We start from the raw sequence: 26,665 nt of genomic DNA, 5'->3' as shown, positions 1-26,665 counted from the left end.
ATAAATAGGGCAGCATGGTGGGATAGATTTCTTATCAATTGACTAACCCTTGTCTGAAACAAACTTCTTTAAATTAAGCAGTGTGGTACAACATGCATCTTTAAAAAGGAGTGTCACAACTGGATGAGTATTTATACATTCATCACTGATATGATTGCCTTGTCCCTAATTGATAAGGGTTGTAAGGTCCAGTGATGACTTTTAGAAAGGCAGAAATTGCCTCTTGGCTCAATTGTCTTGTAACTCCTTTAATCCTATGACCCAAAGCATTACAGTATATGTAGTAATATATGCATAACATTTGTACTACAGTATCCCTGCTATGTTGAAGATTTCTTTTAAGAGGATAGGTGAGTGAGAATTATTAACATGGTATGTATATATCTGGAACTGAAACCAGAGAAACATTTTATCTTGTTATAGTTTGGATAATTTGTAAGACCTTGGTATATCCATGTGGGTCCTTGTTAGATTGTCGAAACACAAATTAGCGAATTTTTGTTTCGGCAATCACAATTTAGCAAAAGTGCATTTTGTCGAAATGCACTTTTGCTAAATATAAAACACAAAGAAAGCATGTAATCTGCATGCATCGTTAGTTGTAAATCAACGTATACTGTTGATTTACAACTAACGGAACTATTGCTGACATCGTACTACAGTGGGGATAAGGGAATATTCCCTTTTCCCCACTGTAGTGCGATCTCGAAGTGAAAATAATAAAGTAGGGGGTGTGGGGGACATAGCCCCTCCACATGGGGGATGCAGGGGGGCTTGCACCCATGCATAACAATGTTTAATGTTTTTTGGGGTTTTTTTTTTTTTTTTTTGTTATTTTGGGTTTAGCGAAAGTGCATAGTCGATAGTTTACACTTTCGACAAGATGCACTTTTGCTAAACTGAATTATCGGAAACACAATTCAATGGATTGTGTTTTCGATAATTCAACAGTGACCCATCCATGTACATGCCATTCTGCTTTATATGTTTTCTAAGTTAGAATAGTTGTAGCCTGCAATTTTTCAATAAGAATATTTAATTAACTACGGATTCAAATTTTCATTAAACATCTTTATTTGACTGGTATTGTTATATTCTCTTTGCCCTGTCTTGACCTCACCATATTTAATTTGTATCAAGACTGTTCTTTACTGTTTGCTTTATATATATTCTTATGCATTATTTATATAATTTGTGTCTGAAGTGAGATTTGTTATTATTTATCAGTATGAGGTAGAAGAACTGTGGTATCCACCTCCAAGAGCCAGGGTGATTGAGCATACTACCAGTGAATTATTAATTTTTTCATTTATATTTGGAAAAATAAAGAGTGTCAGGTGACTGGCGTGTTCAAGTCTCTGTCTCTTTACAGAGTAGTTACAGTAGTACTGTACCAGGAAGAAAGCTGCTGGTAACAGGTTTCTAACAGCCTTCCCTACAAATTGTGCGTGTGTGTGTGTGTGTGTGTGTGTGTGTGTGTGTGTGTGTGTGTGTGTGTGTGTGTGTGTGTGTGTGTGTAATTTGCTTTCCATAACAGTTACTGTAGATAAGGGATGATAGATGTCTTTGGATTCATAGAAAGATTGATGAGAATGTTTCCACGGGTCCTAGGCCAAAGACTCAGTGTTATAAGTGATCACTGTGCAGTCTTAACCTGGGTGTGAATTTTAGAAGCCCATACTCAGGATATTAGTGCATATTATCATTATGCCCTAGGGGGCAAATTGCATTTGGTGAACTGTTTTTTGAATCAGACTTGTGTGCACATTTCTTTGCTTTAATTTGTCAGGTAATAATGTTTTTACACAAAGGTCTATCTCTTCTGGAGTCATCAGACATATTTTGGATATCAGGGTAGATTGTATGCATGTCTATGAGTATGTGTCTATATATATATATATATATATATATATATATATATATATATATATATATATATATATATATATATATCTATGTCAAAATCCAAAAATCTTGTAGAAAAACCCAGCTCTGTTAATGTGGAGAGAGAATGTCTTTACTGTGACCCAAATAGGCTGGCTTCAATTATTGTCCCAAGCATGTATGATTTGTTCTAGGAAGGGAGGAATGATGGGGCTAGGCCTGTTCATGCCTCTTTAGATGAGGCATGGTGATGACATGCTAGTGTGAGACATTCCATTCTTGAATTTTCAGAAAAGCCCAGATCTATAACAGTGGCCAGAGTAGGGAAACGAGCAGTCACAACTTTAGGTAGGTTGTAGACTTACCTACAGAGATACTCATATCTAATATCTCACAATGCTCTTCTGAATGAGGCTAACATAGATGAACTGAACCCCTAATATTGTGTGAAGCCATCCTTTGTGAGTAGCAGTGGCACCCCCGAGTCTCACTCGTTTCCCGCACCCCATCTTCACCAGTTCCTATCAGCTGGTGAGCCTGGCCTGAGAGACTTTAAATACTTTAATAATGCAGTATAACTCTGGTAACATAGTGATGTGGACTCAGGAGAGCCATGCTTCCTTAGAAGTTGTTACATCCTAAACAACCACTGCAGATTTATAAAACAAAACAACAGCCCTACAGATAAATGTGCATGATGTCAGACATATTACCAGCATGCAAGTTGAGAAGAGTTACATAAATGCTTGGATTTTCAGGTATATCTTGAATATTGTATACAGTACAGTACAATTCAGGGCAGTACAGTCATACCTGGATATACATATAGCTGTTATCTACTAACGTGTGGTAGTCTGAACAGTATGCCTATGTATAACACTGAACCGTATAACACAGTGCATAATATAGAGTTGATATTGGTTCACATCATATTACTAAAGCAATTACTGTGCATGTTTCAGCTTTAACAATGTGAGAACATACTACTACATAGCAGTGCTAGCAGCTGCACTAACCAGTGTCTCATACTATTATAAAAGGCTTTGTCATGCTGGTAAAATGTAAGGAATTGAACTGTTACCATTAGCAGCCTCACTTTAATATATTGACATTATCCCCTCATATCAAATAGAGTGGTTTGGCATGGCATCATAACTCCTTTCCCCACCAGGTCCTTTAGATTTCTGGACTGCATAAATGAACCTAGGTCTAGGTAATTGTCAGGGCTTTATACTTCTTCAGTGTAGCTGGTTTACTCTGCAAGACTTGCAGACTTTGAAATAGTATTGGGTCAGTAGGTGTTTATGAATATTGACACTGTATGCTTTCAGTCCAAGGTAAGACACACATTTTGCAGAGAATAAAGTTCTGAAACGTTATGTGCTAATTAGGCCCAATAGTGACATATAGCATTGTTGAGATAACTGTGAAGCCAATATGTCATACACTGTTGTATCATTTCGAGACATGCACATATATGAGATTGTTACTACACAGGGAGATAGTACACTTTCTACATAACACAGTATGTCCACTTGCCTATTATATCACATCTGCTGGGCTGTATCACGTTTTTTTCTGTGTTTTATATGTGCATGACTATAAAGCTCCTTCCATGAATTAATATTGAGAAACACTTTTGCATGGAACGTACATCTTGTATATTGTGACACTTCCTATATTTTTGAAGCTTCTTTTACAAACTGTTTAATTTAGATGGCAAAATCTCTACTGAAATGTGTGTTATGGGCATCACTTGTGGGTGCTTAATCATATTTTTCCAAATAAATTGTGTTGTCCATAGCATAAGTCTTCAAATTAACCACCCCCCCAGACAAGATGAGTGGAAAAAGAAAGAGCTATTCCATCGTCTACAAGAAAGGAATTGTGGCAGACTCCCGGCGAAAGAATCTGATGGCTTTCTGTAAAGAGAAGAAGTTAGATCTCCGAATGGGCTGAAAATGGTGTGCAGCATACGATAACCTCAGTCAACAGGTTGACGAGGGAAATGCTAAGAAGTGCAAGTGTGGATCAGGTCAGCAACTATTATTTCCTGAGCTGGAAGACATCATCTGTGAGTGGATTGTTAACAGGAGAGCAAAGGCTTTGGTTGTGCACAGGACTGACATCCAAGCTTTTGCCCTTGCAGTGGCACCACAGTTAGAGATATCCGCAGAAGAATTCAAAGCATCATAACATTGGCTGGATGGCTTTCTTCAGTGATATGAACTGTCTCTAAGATCAACAGCACTGTTCAAGCTGGAAGATACTGAAGTTATTAAACATGCACTTGTGTTCAAGTCCTTTGTTGATGGCACTGACTTTTCTAAATACCAACTCTCCAATATGATTGATATGGATGAAACTGCAGTGTTTATGGGCCAAGGATCTCAAACAACAATTGATCAGAGGGGTGCCTTGTCAATCATTCCCTCCACTGGTTACAAGAGTGCACATGTTACCTGTATTCTGGCAATTCATCTAGATGGAAAGAAAATCCCACCTCTAATCATTAGTAAGGGCAAGAAAAATAAGACTGAACATGTTTCAGGCATTTACATTCTTAAAACTGAAAAAGCCTGGTGCACACAAGCAGCTATAAGGAAGTGGGTCGATTTAATACTGCCACTTGTTTTGCGAGGTGGCAAAAGAGGTCTGCTAATCTGGGATTCAGCCAGCACTCACCGAGCTAAAGAAATGAAGAAATTCCTTGCACAGAGAAGATTAGATCAAATAATGATTCCCACAGGAATGACTGCCTATCTCTAGACTCTTGATATTGCAATAAACAAGCCATTCAAGGACCATTTGCGCATGGAACTCAATGACTACATTGAAAATAGAATGGAGAGAAATCAGCATGGAAACTTTGTGAAGCCTAGCCTGCAAGAGGTCTTGACTTCAGTGAAAAAGTGATGGGATAAAATCAGTGACAGATATGTTGTCAAAGCACTACGAGCAGGCTACTTGGACAAGCAGTGATCATTTAAGGAGAGCTCTGTTGCTAGGCATGACAGATTGGGGCCAATGGTACAGGAAAGTCACAAGAAATTCAGGTTGAAATTCGGGATTGGGACACTTATGACAATGTTTCAGAAGAAGATGACATGACTGTATTTAAATAACTGTGACAGCCAAGGTACAGATATTCTCAAGTTAAAATGTTTGGTGCACTGTTTATGTAGAATTCTCACAAAACTGTTTTAACGAGATAGAACTGTTGTCCAATAACAGAAAAGTATGAAATAAATGTCAATTTGTGTACATGAATAAATGTCAATTTTTGTACATGAATAAATGTTGATTTGTGTTCATTAATAAATGTTGATTTTTGTACATGAATAAATGAATAAAGATAGATTGTTGGATGATGTGGGTAAATAACGCATCCCCTGATAATAAGCCCTAATGCATATTTTGGCAGGGGAAAGAGCATAAGACCCGGTCTTAATTTCAGGGAAATATGGTACGAGCAGTGGGATGTGACCCAGGCTGGGACCCAGACTCTGACGGGAAGACTCCCTTGGCCTTTAACTCCTGGAGGCTGCCAAACCGCACCATGTCCCTGTGCCCTCAGAGCCTCTCAGGGGGACCTCCATCCGATACAGGCCACCTTTGCAGAACTCACCCCGGCTGCTGAGGGGCAGGCATGCTCTCATTGAGACATCCGAGACTCCCCTCCTTTCCGGTCCAGGGAACCACAGTCCTTGTCTCCCGCATATCCTTTCCAGGCTGACAAATGGTGCCATGTCCCTGTGCCCTCAGAGCCTCTGATGGGGACCTCCATCTGATTTAGGCCACCCTCGCGGAACTCTCCCCGGCTGCCTAGGGCCAGGCACGTTCTCATAGGGACTTCCAAGCCCCCATCCTTTCCGGTCCAGAGCACCATGGTCCCTGTCTCCCCAGATCTCCTGGAGGCTGCCTGGCCTGGCTATGTCCCCTTGCCCTCAGAGCCTCTAAGGGGAACCTCCCTCCGATCCTGGCTGCCCTCACAGAACTCCCCTTGGCCGCATAAGGGGCAGGCCCACCCTCATAAGGGCTTCTGAGCCCATGCTCCTTTCTGGTCCAGAGCACCATGGTCCCCGTCTTCCCCAGATACCCATGAGGCTGCCTGGCTGGGCTGTATCCCCATGCCCTCTGAGCCTCTCAGAGGGACTGCCCTCCAATCCAAGCTGCCCTTGTGGAACTCCCCCTGGCTGCCAAGGGGCAGGCATGCTCTGATAGGAACTTCTGAGCCCCCCACTATTCCGGTCCAGGACACCACAGTCCCCATCTCCCGCATATCCCCTGCAGGCAGCCAAATCATGCTGTGCCCTTGTGCCCTCAGAGGCTCTCATGGGGACCACCCTCCAATCCAGGCCACCCTCACGGAACTCACCCTGGCCGCCAAGGTGCAGGCATGCTCTCATAGGGACATCCGAGCCCCCCTGCTTTCTGGTCCAGGGCACCACAGTCCACGTCTCCCTCATATTCCCTGCAGGCTGCCAAATTGGGCCATGTCCCCGTGCCCTTGGAGCCTCTCAGGGGATCTCCGTCTGATCTAGACCGCCCTCGCAGAATTCCCTCCAGCTGCCAAAGGGCAGGGCCGCCCTCATAGGGACTTCCGAGACCCCCCTCCTTTCCGGTCCAGAGTACCACAGTCCCCATCTCCCCCAGATCTACTGGAGGCTGCCTGGCCCGGCTGTGTCCCCATGCTCTCAGAGCCTCTAAGGGGGAAATCCCTCCTATCCTGGCCACCCTTGCAAATCTCCCCTTGGCCACCGAGGGACAGGCACACCATCATAGGGACTTCTGATCCCTTGCTCCCTTCCAGTCCAGAGCACCATGGTACCCATCTTCCCCAGATCTCTTGAAGGCTGCCTGACCAGGCCATGTCCCCATGCCCTTGAAGCCTCTCAGGGGGACCTCCCACCAATCTAGGCCACCTTCGTGGAACTCCCCCAGCTGCTCACGGGCAGGCATGCTCTCATCAGGACTTCCGAGCCCCCCTCCTTTCTGGTCCAGGGCAACACCGTCGCCGTCTCCCGCATATCCTCTTTAGGCTGCCAAACCATGCCGTGTCCCTGTGCCCTTGGAGCCTCACAGGGGAGCTTCCCTCCAATCCTGGCCACCCTTGGGAAACTCCACTCAGCCGCAGAGGGGCAGGCACACTCTCATTGGGACTTCCACGTCCACTTCCTTTCTGGTCCAGAGCCATTCTGTGGACTTTGCGACATTTACGGAAAGCCGTCAGGTACCAGGTGAGGTCAGACGCCATCCCCCTGTCTGGCAGGAGCACTCCTGACCCTGCAGCCTTCCACCAGATGCTCCGTTGAGGACTTATGCAATGGGGGATCGGCCTGACCCCGCTCAAGCAGGCAGGAACACTCCTGGTCCTGCTGTCTTCTGGTGAGATTTTCCCTTGAGAACTTCCATCTCATGGGGGCATGATCCAGACCCCCTCACCCAGGAGGGAGTGCATCCTGCCTGGCTGCCTTCAACCCACTCTCTCCCTTCTGGACTTCCACTGGGATGGAATCCCCCCTCCAGGCTTCCATTTCTACCTGGGCAGGAGTGCTCTTTTCCTTGTTGCATATCTCCTGGAAGCTGCCAAGCTGTGCTGGGTCCCCGTGCCCTTGGAGCCTTTCAAGGGGACCTCCCTCTAATACAGGCCATGCTTGTGGAACTTCCCCCAGCCGCCGAGGGCCAGACCCACCCTCATAGGGACTTCGAGACCCCGCTCCTTTCTGGTCCAGAGCACCATAGTCCCTGTCTCCCCCAGATCTCCTGGAGGCTGCCTGGCCTGGCCGTGACCACGTGCCCTCAGGGACTCTCAGGAGGACCTCCCTCTGATCCAGGCCACCCTCACAGAACTCCCCCTGGCTGCCAAGGGGCAGGCATGCTCTCATCGGGACTTCTGAGCCACCATCTTTTCCGGTCCACTGCACCACAGTCCCCGTCTCCCACATATCCCCTGCAGGCTGCCAAATCATGCCATGTCCCCTTGCCTTTGGAGCCTCTCAAGGGAAGTCTATCTGATCCAAGCCACCCTCGCTGAACTCACCCTGGCTGACGAGGGGCAGGCACACTCTCATAGGGCCATCTGAGACCCCCTCCTTTCCAGTCCAGAGCACCACAGTACCCATCTCCCGCATGTCCCCTGCAGGCTGCCAAATCGTGCCATGTCCCCATGCCCTGGGAGCCTCTCAGGGGGACCTCTTTCTGATCCAGGCCACCCTCGTGGAACTCCCCCTGACCACCGAGGGGCAGGCACACTCTCATAGGTACTTTTGAGCCCCCATCCTTTCCGGTCCAGAGCACCACGGTCCCCGTCTCCCCCAGATCTCCTGGAGGCTGCCTGGCTGGGCCATGTCCCTGTGCCCTCAAAGCCTCACAGGAGGAACTCCCTCCTATCCAGGCTACACTCGTGGAACTCCCCCTGGCCACCGTCGGGCAGGCATGCTCTCATAGGGAATTCCAAGCCCCCCCTTTTTTCCAGTCCATGGAACCACAGTCCCCGTCTCCCGCATATCCCATGCAGGTGGACAAATCATGCCATGTCCCCTTGCCGTCAGAGCCTCTCAGGGGGACCTCCCTCTGATCCAGACTGCCCTTGCGAAACTCCCCCTGACCGCCAAGGGGCAGGCACGCTCTCATAGGAACTTCTGAGCCCCCCTCCTTTCCGGTACATGGCACCACAGTCCCCATCTACCAAATATCCCCTGCAGGATGCCAAGTTGTGCCATGTCCCCATGCCCTCGGAGCCTTTCAGGGGGACCTCCCTCCAATCCTGGCCACCCTTGCAGAACTCCACTCGGCCCCAGAGGGGCAGGCCTGCCCTCATAGGGACTTCCGAGCCCACGCACCTTTCCGGTCCAGAGCACCATGGTCCACGTCTCCCCCAGATCTCCTGGAGGCTGCCTGACCGGGCTGTGTCCCCATTCCCTCAGAGCCTCTCAGGGGGACCTCCCTCCGATCCAGGCCACACTTGCGGAACTCTCCCCGGCTGCAGAGGAGCAGGCATGCTATCATAGGGACTTCTGAGCCCCCCTCCATTCTGGTCCAGGGTATCACAATCCCCATCTTCCGCATATCCCCTGCAGGCTGCCAAGTCATTCTGTATTCCCATGGCCTCAGAGCTTCTCAGGGGGACTTCCCTCCAATCCTGGCTGCCCTCACAAAACTCCCCTCGGCTACCAAGGGACAGGCCCACCCTTATATGGACTTGCAAGCCCATGCTCCTTTCCTGTCTGGAGCACCATGGTCCCCGTCTTCCCCAGATCTCCTGGAGGCTGCCTGGCCGGGCCATGTCCCCATGCCCTCGGATCTTCTCAGAGGGACCTCTCTCCCATCCAGGCTGCCCTCGCAGAACTCACCCCAGCCGCTGAGGGGCAGGCACACTCACACCGGCAATTCCACATCCCCCTCCTTTCAGTTCCAGGGCCATTCTGAGAACTTTTCAGAGAAGCCATCAGGTACCAGGCGACGTCAGACACCTTCCCCCTGTTTAGTAAGAGCACTCCTGGCCCTGCACCCTTCTGCCAGACACTCCCTTGAGGACTTTGGTTGTGGGGGGCTCTGCCTGACCCCCCTCAACCAGGCAGGAGCACTCCTGGCACTGCTGTCTTCTGCCAGATGCTGCCTTGAGGACTTCTGCCCCACCGGGGAGTGAGATCTGGACCCGCTCAAACAGGAGGGAGTGCTTCCTGCCCAGCCATCTTCCACCCCTCTCTGTCCCTTCTGGACTTACACCGGGATGGATTTGCCCCTCTAGGCTTCCACTTCTACCCCAATGGGAGCTCTCTTTTCCCGGATTGCATATCCCCTGGAGGCTGACAAACCATGCCGTGTCCCCGTGCCCTTGGATCCTCTCAGGAGGACCTTCCTCTGATTGAGGCCGCCCTCGCAGAACACCCCTCAGCCGCGAAGGTGCAGGCCCACCCTCATAAGGACTTCCAAGCCCACGCTCCTTTCCAGTCCAGAGCACCACGGTCCCCATCTCCCTCAGATCTCCTGGATGCTGCCTGGCAGGGTCATGTCCCCATGCCCTCAGAGACTCACAGGGTGACCTTCCTCTGACCAGGCCACCCTCGACGAACTCCCCTCAGCTGCCAAGGGGTAGGCATGCTCTTATCTGGACTTCCATGTCCCCCTCTTTTCAGGTCCAGGGCCATTCTGGGGACTTTGCGACAGTTTGGGGACGCCGTCCAGTACTGGGCGATGTCAGATGACTACTCCCTGCCTGGCAGGTGCACTCCTGGCCCTGCACCCTTCCACCAGACACTCCCTTGAGGACTTTCATTGTGGGGGGGCTCTGCCTGACACCACTCAACTAGGCAGGAGCACTACTGGCCCCGATGCCAGATGCTCCCTTGAGGACCTCCGTCCCAGAGGGGGAGTGATCCAGACTCTCTCACCCAGGAGGGAGTGCTTCCTGCCCGGTCACCTTCCGCCACTCTCTCTCCTTTCTGGACTTCCACCGGGATGGACTCCCCCCTCTGGGCTTCCACTTCTATCCGGGCGGTAGCACTCTTTTCCTGGTTTGCATATCTCCTGGAGGCTGCCAAGCTGTGCCATGTCCCCATGCCCTTGGAGCCTCTCAGGGGGACCTCCCTCTGATCAGGCCGCCCTCGTGGAACTCCGCTCGGCTGCCAAGGGGCAGGCCCACCCTCATAGGGATTTCCGAGCCCAAGCTCCTTTCTGGTCCAGAGTACCACTGTTCCCGTCTCTCTCAGATCTCCTTGAGGCTGCCTGGCTGGGCCATGCCCCCATGCCATCAGAGCCTCTCAGGGGGACCTCTCTTTGATCCAGGCCACTCTCACGGAACTCCCCCAGCTGCCAGGGGGCAGGCACGCTCTCATCAGGACTTCCACGCCCCCCTCCTTTCAGGTCCAGGGCCATTCTGCAGAGTTTGCGACATTTTGGGGATGCAGTCGGGTACTGGGCAACATCAGATGATCTCCCCCTGCCTGGCAGGAGCACTCCTGGCCCTGCACCCTTCCACCAGACACTCCCTTGAGGGCTTCCATCGTGAGAGGCTTCACCTGACCATGTTCCACCAGGCAAGAGCACACCTGGCCCCACTGCCTTCTGCCAGATTCTCCCTTTAGGACTTTTATCCCACCGGGGGTGAGATCTGAACCCTCTCACCTGGGAGGGAATGCTTCCTGCCCGGCCGACTTCCACCCCTCTTTCTCTCCCTTCTGGACTTCCACCAGGAGAGACTCCCCCCTCTGGGCTTCCACTTCTATCTGGGCGGGAGAGGTCTTTTCCCAGGTTGCATATCTCCTGGAGGCTGCCAAACCGGTGCCATGTCCCCATGCCCTTGGAGCCTCTCAGGGGAGCTTCCATCTAATCCCGGCCACCCTCATGGAACTCCACTCAGCCACAGAGGGGCATGAAAGCTCTTATTGGGACTTCAAAGTCCCCCTCCTTTCCAGTAAAGAGCCATTCTGGAGACTTTGCAACATTTCTGGAAAGCTGTTGGGTACCAGGCGAGGTCGAATGACTTTCCCCTGCCTGGCATTAGCACTCCTGACCCTGCACATTCCACCAGACACTCAAATGAGGACTTCCATCGTGGGGTTCTCCGACTGACCATGCTCAACCAGGCAGGAGCGCTGCTGACCCCGCTGATATCTGCCAGATGCTCCCTTGAAGACTTTGGTTCCACCGGGGGCGCGATCCAGACCCCCTCAACCAGGAGGGAGTGCTTCCAGCCTGGCTGCCTTCCACTCTCTCTCTCCCTTCTGGACTTCCACCAGGACAGACTCCCTCCTCCGGACTTCCACTTCTACCAGGACGAGAGCACTCCTTTCCCAGGTTGCATATCTCCTGGAGGCTGCTGATCCGTGCCGGGTCCCTGTGAATTCTACCCAGCCACTGAGGGGCAGGCATACCCTCATCAGGACGTCTGAGCCCCCTCCTTTCTGGTCCAGGGCACCACAGTCTCTGTCTCCCACATATCACCTGCAGGCTGCCAAACCATGCTGTGTCCCCATGCCCTTGGAGCCTCTCAGGGGAGCTTCCCTCCGATCACAGTTGCCCTCGTGGAGCTCCACTTGGCCACAGACGGGCAGGCACGTTCTCATCGGGACTTCCACGTCCCCCTCCTTTCCGGACCAGAGCTATTGTGAGGACTTTGTGACATTTCTGGAATGCTGTCTGGTACCGAGTGAGGTCGGATGCCTTCCCCCTGCCTGGAAGGAGCACTCCTGTCTCTGCAGCCTTCCACCAGACACTCCCTTGAGGACTCACTCCGTGAGGGGCTCCACCTGAAACTGCTCAACCAGGCAGGACAACTCCTAGCCCCGCTGCCTTCTGCCAGATGCTCCCTTGAGGACGTCCATCCCACCGGGGGAGCGATCTGGGCCCTCTCACACAGGAGGGAGTTCTTCCTGCCCGGCTGGCTTCCACCATCTCGCCCTTCTGGACTTCAACCGGGACAGACTCCCCCTCTTGGCTTCCACTTCTACCCGGATGGGAGCACTCTTTTCCAAGGTTGCATATCTCCTGGAGGCTGCAAGGCCATCCGGGTCCCTATGCCATTGGACCCTCTCAGGGGGAACTCCCTCCAATCCAGGCTGCCCTCGTGCAACTCCCCCAGCCACTGAGGGGCAGGCACACTCTTATAGGTACTTCCGAGCCCCCATCCTTTTTGGTCCAGGGCGCCATAGTCCCCGTCTCCCGCATATAGTCCCCAGCAGGCTGACAAGTCGTGCCATGTCCCTGTGCCCTTGGAGCCACTCAGGGGGACCTCCCTCTGATCCAGGTCACCCTTGCAAAACTCCCCCCGGCCACCAAGGGGCAGGCCCACCCTCATAGGGACTTCAGAGACCCCACTCCTTTTCAGCCCAGGGCACCACAGTCCTCGTCTCCCCCAGATCCCCTGGAGGCTGCCTGGCCAGGCCGTGTCCCTGTACCCCCAGAGCCTCTAAGGAGGAGCTCCCTCTACTCCTGGCTGACCTAGGATAATTCTCTCGGCCTTTGAGTGGCAGGCCCTCCCTCATAGGGACATCCGAGCCCACGCTCCTTTCAGGCCCAGAGCACCATGGTCCCTGTCTCCCCCAAATCTCCTGTAGGCTGCCTGGCTGGGCCATGTCCTTGTGCCCTCGGAGCCTCTCAGGGGGACCTCCCTCCAATCCAGGCCACACTCACGGAACTCCCACCAGTCGCTGAGGGGCAGGCACTCTCTCATTGGGGCTTCTGAGCTCCCTTCCTTTCCAGTCCAGGGCACCCCAGTCCCTGTTTCCCGCATATCCCCTGCAGGCTGACAAATCGTGCCATGTCCCCATTCCCTCAGAGCCTCTCAGAGGGACCTCCCTTCAATCCAGGCTGCCCTCATGGAACTCACCCTGGCCACCAAGGGGCAAGCATGCTTTCATCAGGACTTCAGAGCCCCCCTCCCTTCCGGTCCAGGCCACCACAGTCCCTGTCTCCTGCATGTCCGCTGCAGGCTGTCAAGTTGTGCTGTGTCCCTGTGCCCTTGAAGCCTCTCAAGGGGCCCTCTCTCCAATCCTGGCAGCCCTCGCGGAACTCCCCTCAGCCACCGAGAGACAGGCCCACCATCATAGGGACTTCTGAGCCCAAGCTTCTTTCCGGTCCAGAGCACCATCGTCCCCATCTCCCCCAGATCTCCTGGAGGCTGCCTGGCCGGGCCATGTCCCCGTGACCTCAGAGCCTCTCATGGGGACCTCCCTCCGATCCAGGCCGACCTCTGGGAACTCACCCAGGCCACCAAGGGGCAGGCACGCTCTCATCGGGACTTGCATGTCCCCCTCCTTTCAGGTCCAGGGCCATTCTGGGAACTATGTGACATATCAGGGATGCCGTTGGGTACCGGGCGACATCGGATGCCTTCACCCTAGCTGGCAGGAGCACTTCTGGCCTTGCACCCTTCAGCCAGACACTCGCTTGAGGACTTCCATTGTGGGGGGCTCCACCTGACCCCGTTCAACCAGGCAGGAGCACTCCTGGCCCTGCTGCCTTCTGCCAGATGCTCCCTTGAGGAGTCCCATTGGGGGGCATGATCCAGACCTGCTCACCCTGGAGGGAGTGCTTCTTGCCTGGCCACCTTCCGCCCATCTATCTCCCTTCTGGACTAACATCATGACGGACTCCCTCCACTGGGTTTCCACTTTGACCCGGAGGGGAGCGCTCTTTTCCCAGACTGCCTATCTCCTGGTGGCTGCCAAACCATGCTGTGTCCCCATGCCCTTGGAGCATCTCAGGGGGACCTCCCTCCAATTGAGGCCAGCCTCACGGAACTCCCCTCAGCCGCTGAGGGGCAGGCCTACCATCATAGGGACTTCCAAGCCCACGCTCATTTCTGGTCCAAAGTACTATGGTCCCCATCTCCCCCAAATCTCCTAGAGGCTGCCTGTCTGGGCTGTGTCCCTGTGCCCTTGGAGCCTCTCAGGCAGACCTCCCTCTGATCCAGGCCACCCTCGCAGAACTCCCTCTGGCTAACAAGGGGCAGGCATGCTCTCATCGGGACTTCCACGTCCCTCTCCTTTCAGGTCCAGGGCCATTCTGGGGACTTTTCGACTTTTAGGGAATGCTGTTGGGTACCAGGTGACGTCAGATTACTTCCCCCTGCCTGGCAGGAGCACATCTAGCCCTGCACCCTTCTGCCAGACACTCCCTTGAGGACTTCCATCATAGGGGGCTCCACTTGACGCCACTCAGTCAAGCAGGAGCACTACTGGCCCTGCTGCCTTCTGCCAGATGCTCCCTTGAGGACTTCCGTCCCACCAGGGGAGCTATCCGAACCCTCTCACCTAGGAGGGAGTGCTTCCTGCCCTTCCACCTTCCACCACTCTCTCTCCTTTCTGGACTTCAACCGGGACGGACTCCCCCTTCAGGCTTCCACGTCTACCTGGGCGGGAGCGCTCTTTTCCCAGTTTGCATATCCCCTGTAGGCTGCCAAATTGTGCCGTGTCACCGTACCCTTGGAGCCTGTCAGGGGGACCTCCTTCTGATCCAGGCCGGCCTTGCAGAACTCCTCTCGGTTGCCGAGGGGCAGGCATGCTCACATAGGGACTTCCACGTCCCCCCCTTTCAGGTCCAGGGGATGCCGTTGGGTACCAGGCGATGTCAGATTACTTCCACCTGCCTGGCAGGAGCAGTCCTGGCCCTGCAGCCTTCTGCCAGACACTCCCTTGAGGACTTCCATCGTGGGGGGCTCCGCCTGACATCACTCAATCAATCAGGAGCACTACTGGCCCCGCTGCCTTCTGCCAGATGCTCCCTTGAGGTCTTCCGTCCCACCAGGGGAGCGATCCGGACCCTCTCACCCAGGAGGGAGTGCTTCCTGCCCGGCCGCCTTCCTCTACTCTCTCTCCTTTCTGGAATTCCACCGGGACGGACTCCCCCTCCAGGCTTCCACTTCTACCCAGGCGGGAGCGCTCTTTTCCTGGGTTGCATATCTCCTGGAGGCTGCCAAGCCATGCCGTGTCCCCATGCCCTTGGAGCCTCTTTGGGGGACCTTCCTCTGATCCAGACTGCCCTCGCGAAACTCACCCTGGCTGCCAAGGGGCAGGCATGTTCTCATATGGACATCCTAGCCCCCCTCCTTTCTGGTCCAGGGCACCACAGTCCCCACCTCCTGCATATCCCCTGCAGGCTGACAAATATTGCCGTGTCACCGTACTCACAGAGCCTATCAGCGGGACCTCTCTCTGATTTGAGCCAGCCTCTCAGAACTCCTCCCAGCTACTGAGGGGCAGGCATGCTCTCATAGGTACTTCCGAACCCCCATCCTTTCCAGTCCAGAGCACCACAGTCCCCATCTCCCGCATATTATCCTCTGCAGGCTGCAAAGTCATACCGTGTCCTCATGCCCTCAGAGCCTCTCTGGGGAACTCCCTCCGATCCAGGCCACCCTTGTGGAACTCCTGCTGGCCGCTGAGGGGCAGGCACGCTCTCATAGAGAATTTCGAGCCCCCCTCATTTCCAGTCCAGAGCACCACAGTCCACATCTCCCAAAGATCTCCTGGAGGCTGCCTGGCAGGGTCGTGTCCCTGTGCCCTTGGAGCCTATCAGGGGGACCTCCCTCCAATCCAGGCCATCCTCGCAGAATTCCTCCTGGCCACCAAGGAGCAAGCACGCTCTTATAGGAAATTCCGAGCCTCCCTCCTTTCCAGTCCATGCCACCACAATCCCCGTTTCCCGTATATCTCCTGCAGGCTGCCAAATCGTGTCATCTCCTCTGCCCTCGGAGCCTCTCAGGGGACCTCCCTCCAATCCAGGCCACCCTCCCGGAACTCCCCCCGGCTGCTGAGGGACAGGCATGCTCTTATAGGGACTTCTGAGCCTCCCTCTTTTCCGGTCCAGGGCACCACAGCTCCCGTCTCCTGCTTAATCCCTGCAATCTGCCAAGTCGTGCTGTGTCCCTGTGGCCTTGGAGCCTCTCAGTGGGACCTCCCTCCAATCCTGACTGCCTTTGCAAAACACCCCTCTGCCACCGAGGGACAGGCCCACCCTCATAGGGACTTCCAAGCCCATGCTCCTTTCCGGTCCAGAGCACCACTGTCCCTGTCTCCCCCAGATCTCCTGGAGGCTGCCTGCAATCTGCCAAGTCGTGCTGTGTCCCTGTGGCCTTGGAGCCTCTCAGTGGGACCTCCCTCTGATCCTGGCTGCCTTCACAAAACACTCCTCGGCCACCGAGGGACAGGCCCACCCTCATAGGGACTTCCAAGCTCATGCTCCTTTCCGGTCCAGAGCACCATGGTCCCCATCTTCCCCAGATCTCCTAGAGGCTGCCTGGCCGGGCCATGTTCCCATGCCCTCGGAGCCTCTCAGGAGGACCTCCCTATGGTCCAGGTCACCCTCACGGAACTCCCCTCAGCCACCAAGGGGCAGGCATGCTCTCATCTGGCCTTCCACATCCCCCTCCTTTCAGGTCCAGGGCCATTCTGGAATATTGCGACATTTCGGGGACGCTGTCAGGTACCAGGTGATGTCGGACGCCCTCCCCCTGCCTGGCAGAAGCACTACTGGCCCTGCACCCTTCCACCAGACACTCCATTGAGGACTTCCATTGTGTGGGGCTCCGCCTGACCCCACTTAGCCAGGCAGGACCACTCCTGGCACTGCTGCTTTCTGCCAGATGCTCCCTTGAGGACTACCGTCCCACCAGGGTGCCCAATCCGGACCCGCTCACCCAGGATGGAGTGCTTCTTGCCCGGCCACCTTCTGCCACTCTCTCTCCCTTCTGGACTTCCACCGGGATGGACTTCCCCATCCAGGCTTCCACTTCTACCCAGACGGGAGCACTCTTTTCCCCGGTTGCATATCTCCTGGAGGTTGCACAACCGTGCCATGTCCCCATGCCCTCAGAGCCCCTCAGCGGGACCTCCCTCTGATAGAGGCTGCCCTCGCAGAACTCCCCTCAGCTGCCAAGAGGTAGGCCCGCCCTCATAGCGACTTTCAAGCCCGTGCTCCTTTCCGGTCCAGAGCACCATGGTACCCATCTCCCGCAGATCTCCTGGAGGCTGCCGGACTGTGTCTCCATGCCCTTGTTGCCTCTCAGATGGACCTCCCTCCACTCCAGGCCACCCTCGTGGAAATCCACCCACCACCGAGGGGCAGGCACGCTTTCATTGGGACTTTCACAAGCCCCTCATTTTAGGTCGAGAGCCAATCTAGCCACTTTGTGACAGTTTGAGGATACTGTCGGGTACCGAGCGACATCAGACGACTTCCCCCTGAATGGCAGGAGCACTCTTGGCCCTGCACCCTTCTGCCAGATACTCCCTTGAGGACATCCACTGTGGGGGGCTCTGCCTGACACCACTCAAACAGGCAGGAGCACTACTAGCCCTTCTGCCTTCTCCCAGATGCTCCCTTGAGGACTTCTGTGCCACTGGGGGTGAGATCCAGACCCTCTCACCCAGGAAGGAGTTCTTTCTGACCAGCTGCCTTCCGCCACTCTCGCTCCTTTCTGGACTTCCACTGGGATGGACTCCCCCTCTGGGCTTCCACTTCTACCCAGGCGGGAGCACTCTTTTCCCAGATTGCGTATCTCCTGGATGCAGCCAAGCTGTGCCTTGTCCTTGTGCCCTCAGAGCCTCTCAGGGGAACATCCCTCCAATCCAGGCCACCCTCGTGGAACTCCCCTCAGCTTCCGAGGGGCAAGCCCATCCTCATAGGGATTTCCAAGCCCACGCTCCTTTACGGTCCAGAGCAATATAGTCCCCGTCTCCCACATATCTCTTGCAGACTGCCAAACCATGCCATGTCCCCGTGCCCTCGGAGCCTCTCAGGGGAGCTTCCCTCCAATCCCGGCCACCCTCGTGGAACTCTCCCTAGCTGCTGAGGGGCAGGCACACCCACATCGGGACTTTCACGTCCCCCTCCTTTCCGGTCCAGAGCCATTCTGGTGAATTTGCGACATTTCTGAAATGCTGTCTGGTACCGAGTGAGGTCGGACGCCTTCCCCCTGCCAGGCAGGAGCACTCCTGACCTTGCAGCCTTCCACCAGATGCTCCCTTGAGGATTTCCATTGTGGGGGGCTTTGCCTGACCCCGCTCAACCAGGCAGGAGCATTCCTGGCCTCGCTGCCTTCTGCCAGATGCTTCCTTGAGGACTTCCATCCCAACAGGTGTGCAATCCGGTCTCTCTCACCTAGGAAGGAGTGCTTCCTGCCTGGCTGCCTTCTGCCCTCTCTGTCCCTTCTGGACTTCCATGGGGACGGACTCCCCCCACCAGTCTTCCACTTCTACCTGGGCAGGAGCACTCTTTTCCCAGGTCGCATATCTCCTGGAGGCTGCCATGCCAGGTCCCCATGCCCCCCGTGCCTTTCAGGGAGACCTCCTTCTGATCCAGGCTGCTCTCATGGAACTCCCCCCAACCCCTGAGGGGCAGGCATGCCCTCATCGGGACTTCCGAGCCCCGCTTCTTTCTGGTCCAGGGCACCACAGTCCCCATTTCCTGCATATCCCCTGCAGTCTGCCAAACCATGCTGTGTCCCTATGCATTCACAGCCTCTCAGGGGAGCTTTTCTCTGATCCTTCCCAGCCTCGTGAAACTCTGCTGGGCTGCAAGGCCTCAGCCAGACCCTCATCCAGACTTCAGTGATGCTGGTTCTCCCCTTTGCACTCCACCTAGAGCTTTCAAACTCACGCAGGATATAGCCCCTGGTCCCAGCATCCTGGCCTATTTCATCTCATGCCTCCATCTCCCTCCTCGGCCATGCCAGGTGCCAACAAATGTGCTTCACTTCAAGCTTTCTGGCACATGCCCCATTGCCTCCTGAGTGGTGCCGTTCGGTATCCCCGCAGTGCCTGGTGAATGACCGGAGGCTGATCCAGTGCCTGCGCATAGTCCATGGTGCAAGACACCACTGAGGTCATATCTCCATACCCCTGGGGGCTGGGTGGATTGGATCCCGGATCTGGCTTCACCAGATGGACATCTGCCCTCTCCTGGGAGCTACACACCTGCCACTGGATCTCCTCTTTGAGGACAGCCCTTAAACCCAAGTACACAATCTTCAGCCCCTACCACACCCACAGGTGTTTTGGCTAGCTGGACAGAGGTGCCAGAGGGTGTGGAGCAAGGAGTGTGACTGGGGACCTCCTCCCAAGGGGGACGCTCCTCCGACGATTTGCTCATGAGCCCCCTTCCTTGATCCCCCCACCAGACCCCATGCCCAGCACTGAAAGCAAAGTCTTGTCAATGATCTGGATGTTAGCAGAAGGGGGCAACACATAGGGCAGGATGGCCAGGGCCAGATCTTTCCCTCCCCCCGAGGGCACAGAGTCCGTCCCCAGCCTGTGACAAAAGCTTGGCTTGAGGGCTGACTTTCAATAGATTGCAGCTTTTTGCTGCTATGCTACGTATGAAACCCTGACCCAGAATCAGGTCATCTACAAATGATTTAGCATCCGGTTCCCCACAAACATGCAGTGCACTGCTGGAGAGAGGCAGCTTCCTTCCGCCCACACTCCGACCAAATGATGAGTGGCGCTCCTCGCCGACCTTGTGACTGGCTATCCCTGGCCAACTGGAGATCCACGGCGCTCCAGTATCATTATGTTTAGGCAGGATTCTGACTTAGAGGTGTTCAGTCATAATCCCACAGATGGTAGCGTCACACCATTTGCTCCTCAGCCAAGCACATACACCAAACATCTAAACCTGCGGTTCCTCTCATACTGAGCAGGATTACTATCACAACTCATCATCAGTAAGGTAAAACTAACCTTTCTCACGATGGTCTAAACCCAGCTCACATTTCCTATTAGTGGGTGAGCAATCCAATGCTTGGTGCCTTCTGCTTCACAATGATAGGAAGAGCCGACATCGAAGGATCGAAAAGCAACATCACAATGAATGCTTGGCCACCACAAGCCAGTTATCCCTGTGGTAACTTTTCTGACACCTCCTGCTTAAATCCCAAAAAGCCAGAAGGATCGTGAGGCCCCGCTTTCATGGTCTGTATTTGTAATGAAAATCAAGATCAAGCGAGCTTTTGCCCTTCTGCTCTAAGGGAGGTTTCTGTCCTCCCTGAGCTCGCCTTAGGAGACCTGCATTACTCTTTGACAGGTGTACTGCCCCAGTCAAACTCCCCACCTGACACTGTCCTCAGAGCAGGGCACGCCCAGACGCTCGGGTGCTTGAAGCCAGAAGTGAGAGCCCCGGTGGGGCTCGCCCCCTAGCCTCATTGGGTAAGTGAAAAAATGATGAGTAGTAATATTTTAACGGCGACTGAAGCCTCCCATTTATTCTACACCTCTCATGTCTCTTCACAGTGCCAGACTAGAGTCAAGCTCAACAGGGTCTTCTTTCCCCGCTGATTCTGCCAAGCCCATTCCCTTGGCTGTGGTTTTGCTAGATAGTAGGTAGGGATAGTGGGAATCTCGTTCATCCATTCATGCGCATCACTAATTAGATGATGAGGCATTTGGCTACCTTAAGATCATAGTTACTCCCGCTGTTTACCCATGCTTCATTGAATTTCTTCACTTTGACATTCAAAGCACTGGACAGAAATCACATCACATCAACACCCATCTCGGGCCTTAACAATGCTTTGTTTTAATTAAACAGTCAGATTCCCCCGGTCCACAACAGTTATAAGTCAGCTGCTACCTGCCGGATGAGGCGGGACACCGGTCGGGACCAGTGCCCACCACAGCCGGGGCTATCCACAGGAAGGGCCCGGCACACGTCCAGAGTCGCCGCCGCCATACCTGCCGGCCCCCAGGAGGGGGGAGTTTGGCGAGGGCTGATGACTCCTCATCCAGGCACGCACCCAGCCCTGCTTCACACCTGAGCCCAACCAACCCAGCCCTTAGAGCCAATCCTTATCCCAAAGATACGGATCTGGCTTGACAACTTCCCTTATCTACATTGTTCTAACATGCCAGAGGCTGTTCATCTTGAAGACCTGCTGCGGATATGGGTACGGCCCATCGTGAGACTTACACCCTCTCCCCTGGATTTTCAAGGGACCGCAAGAGCTCACCTGACGCCACCGGAACCACAACGCTTTCCAGGGCACAGGCCCCTGTCTCGGGATGAACCCATTCCAGGGTGCCCTGCCCTTTACAAAGAAAAGAGAGCTCTCCCAGGGGCCCCTGCTGGCTTCTCCAGGATCATTTTCACTGCACTGGATGCTGCTAGGCAACCATCTCCACCTCTTCGCATTCAGGGATCTGCACCCAACTCCCTTTCGATCAGCTGAGGGTGACGGAGGCAATCGCCCGTCCCTTCAGAATGGCTCTCACCTATCTCTCAGGACTGACTGACCCATGTTCAACTGCTGTTCACATGGAACCCTTCTCTACTTCGGCCTTCAAAGCTCTCGTTTGAATATTTGCTACTACCACCAAGATCTGCACCCGGGGCGGCTCCACCTGGGCCCTCGCCCTGGGCTTCTACTAATCACGGCATAGCCCCCTAGGCTCCCAGCACCGGTGACAGATGGGTATGGGCCCGACTCGCTAGCACCATCCATTTTCAGGGCTAGTTGATTTGGCAGGTGAGTTGTTACACACTCCTTAGCGGATTCCAACTTCCATGGCCACCGTCCTGCTGTCTAAATCAACCAACACCTTTTCTGGGGTCTGATGAGCATTGGCATCGGGTGCCTTATCCCAGCATCTGGTTCATTCTGCTGCGCCAGTTCTGCTTACCAAAAGTGGCCCACTGGGTGCTTACATTCCACCCCCAGCTCCAAGCCAGCGAGCCGGGCTTCTTACCCATTTGAGAATATGTTGAGATCATTTCGGCCCCAAGACCTCTAATCATTCACTTTACCAGATAAAACTGCATCTGCCGAGTGCCAGCTATCCTTAGGGAAACTTCTGAGGGAACCAGCTACTAGATGGTTCGATTAGTCTTTTGCCCCTATACCCAGGTCAGATGACCGATTTGCACATCAGGACTGCTACAGACCTCTGCCAGAGTTTCCTCTAGTTTGCTCTGCCCAGGCATAGTTCACCATGTTTCAGGTCCCACCAGGTGCACTCATGCTCCACCTCCCCAATGGGATGGGTGAGACAGGCCGGCAGTGCACCCCCCACACGAGGTGGGGGATCTCACTTCAGCCGGCAAGCGCTGGCCCTCACTTTCATTGAGCCGTGGGGTCTCCTGCCCACCCTCAGACTCGCGCACCTATTAGACTCCTTGGTCCATGTTTTAAGATCGGACAGGTGGGCCACCGACCCCACTACAGACCCCAGGCAGCCAAGGTGAGCCCACCAGCCCGGCAGTGGGACACGGTTGGACTGCACTGAGGGCAGTCTGGCCCATTCGACAGTCCCACTGGGAGCCAGGGTCTCCCAGCCCCCACCGCGAGGGTGGGTGAGGGTGTGGTGGCGGTCATGTCCCATGACCCCGAGGCACGGCGAGGGCTGATGCCATGGGCTGTAACACTCCTCTCTGGGGTGGGGAGCCACCTTCCTTGTGGCCTTCCAAGCCAACCCAGAGCCGCTTGCAGTGCACCGCCTCAGAGGAAGTGTGCCCAATGGTGAGGAGGGGGATCTGCTTCACCCAGGCAGCCAGCACAGCTGGCAGGTTGAATCCTCTGGGCTGACCGGACAGACCCCACCCGTTTACCTCTGAACAGTTTCACACCCTTTTGAACTCTCTCTTCAAAGTTCTTTTCAACTTTCCCTTATGGTACTTGTCCACTATCGCTCTTGTGCCAGGGTTTAGCCTTAGTTGGAGTTTACCACCCACTTTGGGCTGCATTCACAAACAACCCGACTCCGGGAAGACCTGATCCCAATACGCAGGGGGCCACCACCAGCCTCACACCATCCGCAGGCTAATCTTTGATCACAAGGACTTGGGGTGCCTAGGCGGCACTAGGAAGATGGACTTCTGTATGCCACATTTCTCTGCACCCATTGCATGGGTGGGGATTAGCCACTGGGCTCTTACCTCTTCACTCGCTTTTACTAAGGGAATCCTGGTTAGTTTCTTTTCCTCCGCTTAGTAATATGCTTAAATCCGGTGGGTCGCCACGTCTGATCTGAGATCATGTTTCGAGTGTGGTTGCGAGGGGGGTACAGCAGGGGCCTCAGTGGCAGATGGACTACCCATCCTCCCCTGGCCCCCACACACCCACTGCCCACCACTGGACTCCAAGCGGCAGAAGAGGACAGCTGACACAGCCCCGGCACACAGGAACCAGGCAGGCAGGTGTCGGGCTTGACCCCAGAAGGGCAGCCCGGTGGCAGTACCACTGACAACCTCCAGGGGGCAGGCCAGATGCACACCTGCTCCTTCCCATCCTCAGATGGGCTTCCCAGTTCGGAGCAGCAGGGGACTCTTCTCCTCCATCCGCATCTCTCTCTGGGGGACAGAGGGCCTGCAGCAGGCTCCTTTGACTCCCCGGTCACACCCTCAACAGGGGCCAGATACCTCGGGGGTGATGGAAGGCACAACGACTCTCAGACAGGGGTAGCCCCTTGAGTAACCCAGGGCCACAAAGTGCGTTCGAAGTGTCGATGATCAATGTGTCCTGAAATTCACATTAGTTCTCGCAGCTAGCTGTGTTTTTCATCGACGCATGAGCCGAGTCAGAGTAATACAATTCTCATTCGCCGGGGCACCGCTGCCCACACAGCATCACACCTCAAGTTGAGCATTCAAGGTTTCACAGGCATTGTTGTGTGTGCCCAGACCGGGGTTACTGGCCCCACACCACAAGACAGCAGGAAGTCCTGCAGCGGCTGGTGCACGGCCACACAACACAACCAACCTTCTGGGTCTTTGAACCGACACCCCACGTGGAGCGGGGCATCCTCCACAGGTACCCATGACCGACATCAAGGGGAGAGTACTCCAGTGTGCCACCCCCAGGGATGGCACCGCACAGCCAAAAAGGAGGCCACCACCCCCCCTGCTGGGATGGTACCCTCTCCATCCCCCTACCACATGGGGAGCCAGCCACCTCTGGGATGTGTAGTGGACTGCATCATTGGGCCAGGTGCACCCTCCACCACCATCCCCTCATGGCAGCAGAGGAGCACCCACACTTCCCACCACATGGATGGACCCCCCTCCCTCATGCTGCCAGGAGGCAAGGGGGGCAGACATTACCCATCCTCTCACTTTCTTCCCTCTCCCTTCCCTCACTCTCTCCCCCCAGGAGCCATGGGCTCAGTCCCACTGGCCTCCACTAGGGCGCACAGAGAGTTAGGATTCAGAGAGAGACAGAGAGAGAGAGAGAGGCATAAAGAGTCAGGGTGGTGGAGCAAGGAGAGGCCCTGGTACCTAGGGACAGCACTGTCCCAGGACCCTTGGCATTAATGACCCTTCCGCAGGTTCACCTACGAAAACCTTGTTACGACTTTTACTTCCTCTAGATATTCAAGTTTGATTGTCTTCTCTGTGCACCACCGGGGCCATGACTGACTCCAGCGGGGCTGATCTGATGACCACACTAAACCATCCAATCGGTAGTAGCAACGGGTGGTGCGTACAAAGGGCAGGAACTTAATCAACACAAGCTTATGACCTGCACTTACTGGGAATTCCTCGTTCGTGGGGAATAATTGCAATCTCCAGTCCCTATCACAAATGGGGTTCATTGGATTACCCGGACCTGTCGGCCAGTGTAGCACGCATGCAGCCCCGGACATTTAAGGGCATCACAGACCTGTTATTGCTCAATCTCATGTGGTTGAAAGCCACTTGACCCTCTATGAAGTTGGAGACGACTGCACTGGGCTGCATAACTAGTTAGCATGGCGGAGTCTCATTCGTTATCGGAATTAACCAGACAAATCACTCCACCAACTAAGAACGGCCATGCACCACCACCCGTAGAATCGAGAAAGAGCTATCAGTCAATCCTTTCCATGTCCAGGCCAGGTGAGGTTTCCCGTGTTGAGTCAAATTAAGCCGGAAGCTCCACTCCTGGTGGTGCCCTTCCATCAATTCCTTTAAATTTCAGCTTTGTAACCATACTCCCCCTGGAACCCAAAGACTTTGGTTTCCTGGAAGCTCCCTGGCGGGTCATGGGAATAATGCCACCAGATCACTAGTCGGCATCGTTTATGGTTGGAACTACGATGGTATCTGATTGTCTTTGAACCTCCGACTTTCATTCTTGATTAATGAAAACATTCTTGGCAAATGCTTTCGCTATCATTCATCTTGTGCCGGTCCAAGAATTTCACCTCTAGCTGCACAATACGAACGGCCCCGGCCATCCCTCTTAATCATGGCCCCAGTTCTGAAAACCAACAAAATAGAACCAGAGTCCTAATCCATTATTCCTAGCTGAAGTATTGAGGTGACCGGCCTGCTTTGAACACTAATTTTTTCAAAGTAAATGTTTTGGACCCCAGACACTCAATTAAGAACATCGAGGGAGCAGCAAGATACAGGGGCTGGGACAGGTGGTAGATCACCTAGTGGTGGACTGCCAGCCCGATCCCAAGCTCCAACTATGAGCTTTTTAACTACAGCAACTTTAATATATGCTATTGGAGCTGGAATTACTGCAGCTGCTGGCATCAGACTTGCCCCCCAATAGATCTTCATTAAAGGATTGAAAGTGCACTCATTCCAATTACAGGGCCTCAAAAGAGTTCTGTATTGTTATTTTTCGTCACTACCTCCCCAAGTCAGGAGTGGGTAATTTGCACGCCTGCTGCCTTCCTTGGATGTGGTAGCCATTTCTCAGACTCCATCTCTGGAATTGAACCCTGTTTCCCCATTACCCATGGTCACCATGGTAGGCACAGATAGTACCATCGAAAGTTGATAGGGCAGACATTCAAATATTGCGTCACCACCACTAGGGCACACAATAGGCCCAAGTTTATCTAGAGTCACCAAAGCTGCCGGACCGAGACCCTGATAGATTTTGGTCTGATAAATGCACGCATCCCTGGAGGTCAGCTCTCATCAGCATGTATTAGCTCTAGAATTACCACAGTTATCCAAGTAACAGTGGAGCGATCAAGGGAACCATAACTGAATTAATGAGCCATTTGCAGTTTCACTGTAGTGTCCGTGTGCACTGAGACTTGCATGGCTTAATCTTTGAGACAAACATATGCTACTGGCAGGATGAACCAGATAGGAGCACCTCAGTAGGTGGGCAGAGAGGAGGGGCCACAGCCCACACCTCTGCCAACAGGTGGTGTCCCTCTCCCTGTGGAGGGGGTACCCCAGGTGCTGGTCGTGGACCAGCAACAGCGACCTCGGAGGACCACAGGCTGGCACAGTGTGCATCAGCACTCATAGCCAGAGAAAAGTAGGAGAGAGCCCCCCCCCATGCTTCATTCGCAAAAGGATGCCAGGGGATGGTGGCCATGTCACAGGACTCCTTTGC

General features: G+C 54.0%; 1 non-coding gene and 1 pseudogene across 1 annotated transcript; both read right to left on the bottom strand.

Moving 5' to 3' along the window:
- Nucleotides 1–19,643: 19,643 nt before the first annotated feature.
- LOC122816035 lies at nucleotides 19,644–23,356 on the bottom strand. Its single transcript, XR_006367043.1, has one exon. It is a non-coding gene; the product is annotated as a 28S ribosomal RNA (ribosomal RNA).
- Nucleotides 23,357–23,762: 406 nt separating this feature from the next.
- On the bottom strand, nucleotides 23,763–23,905 carry LOC122816046 (annotated as a pseudogene).
- Nucleotides 23,906–26,665: the final 2,760 nt, after the last annotated feature.

The sequence above is a fragment of the Protopterus annectens genome, chromosome 11.part0 (assembly GCF_019279795.1).
Source record: "Protopterus annectens isolate FY-2018-M chromosome 11.part0, PAN1.0, whole genome shotgun sequence".
Classification (NCBI taxonomy): Eukaryota; Metazoa; Chordata; order Ceratodontiformes; family Protopteridae; genus Protopterus; species Protopterus annectens.
This window is presented reverse-complemented; position numbering and strand designations above follow the sequence as displayed.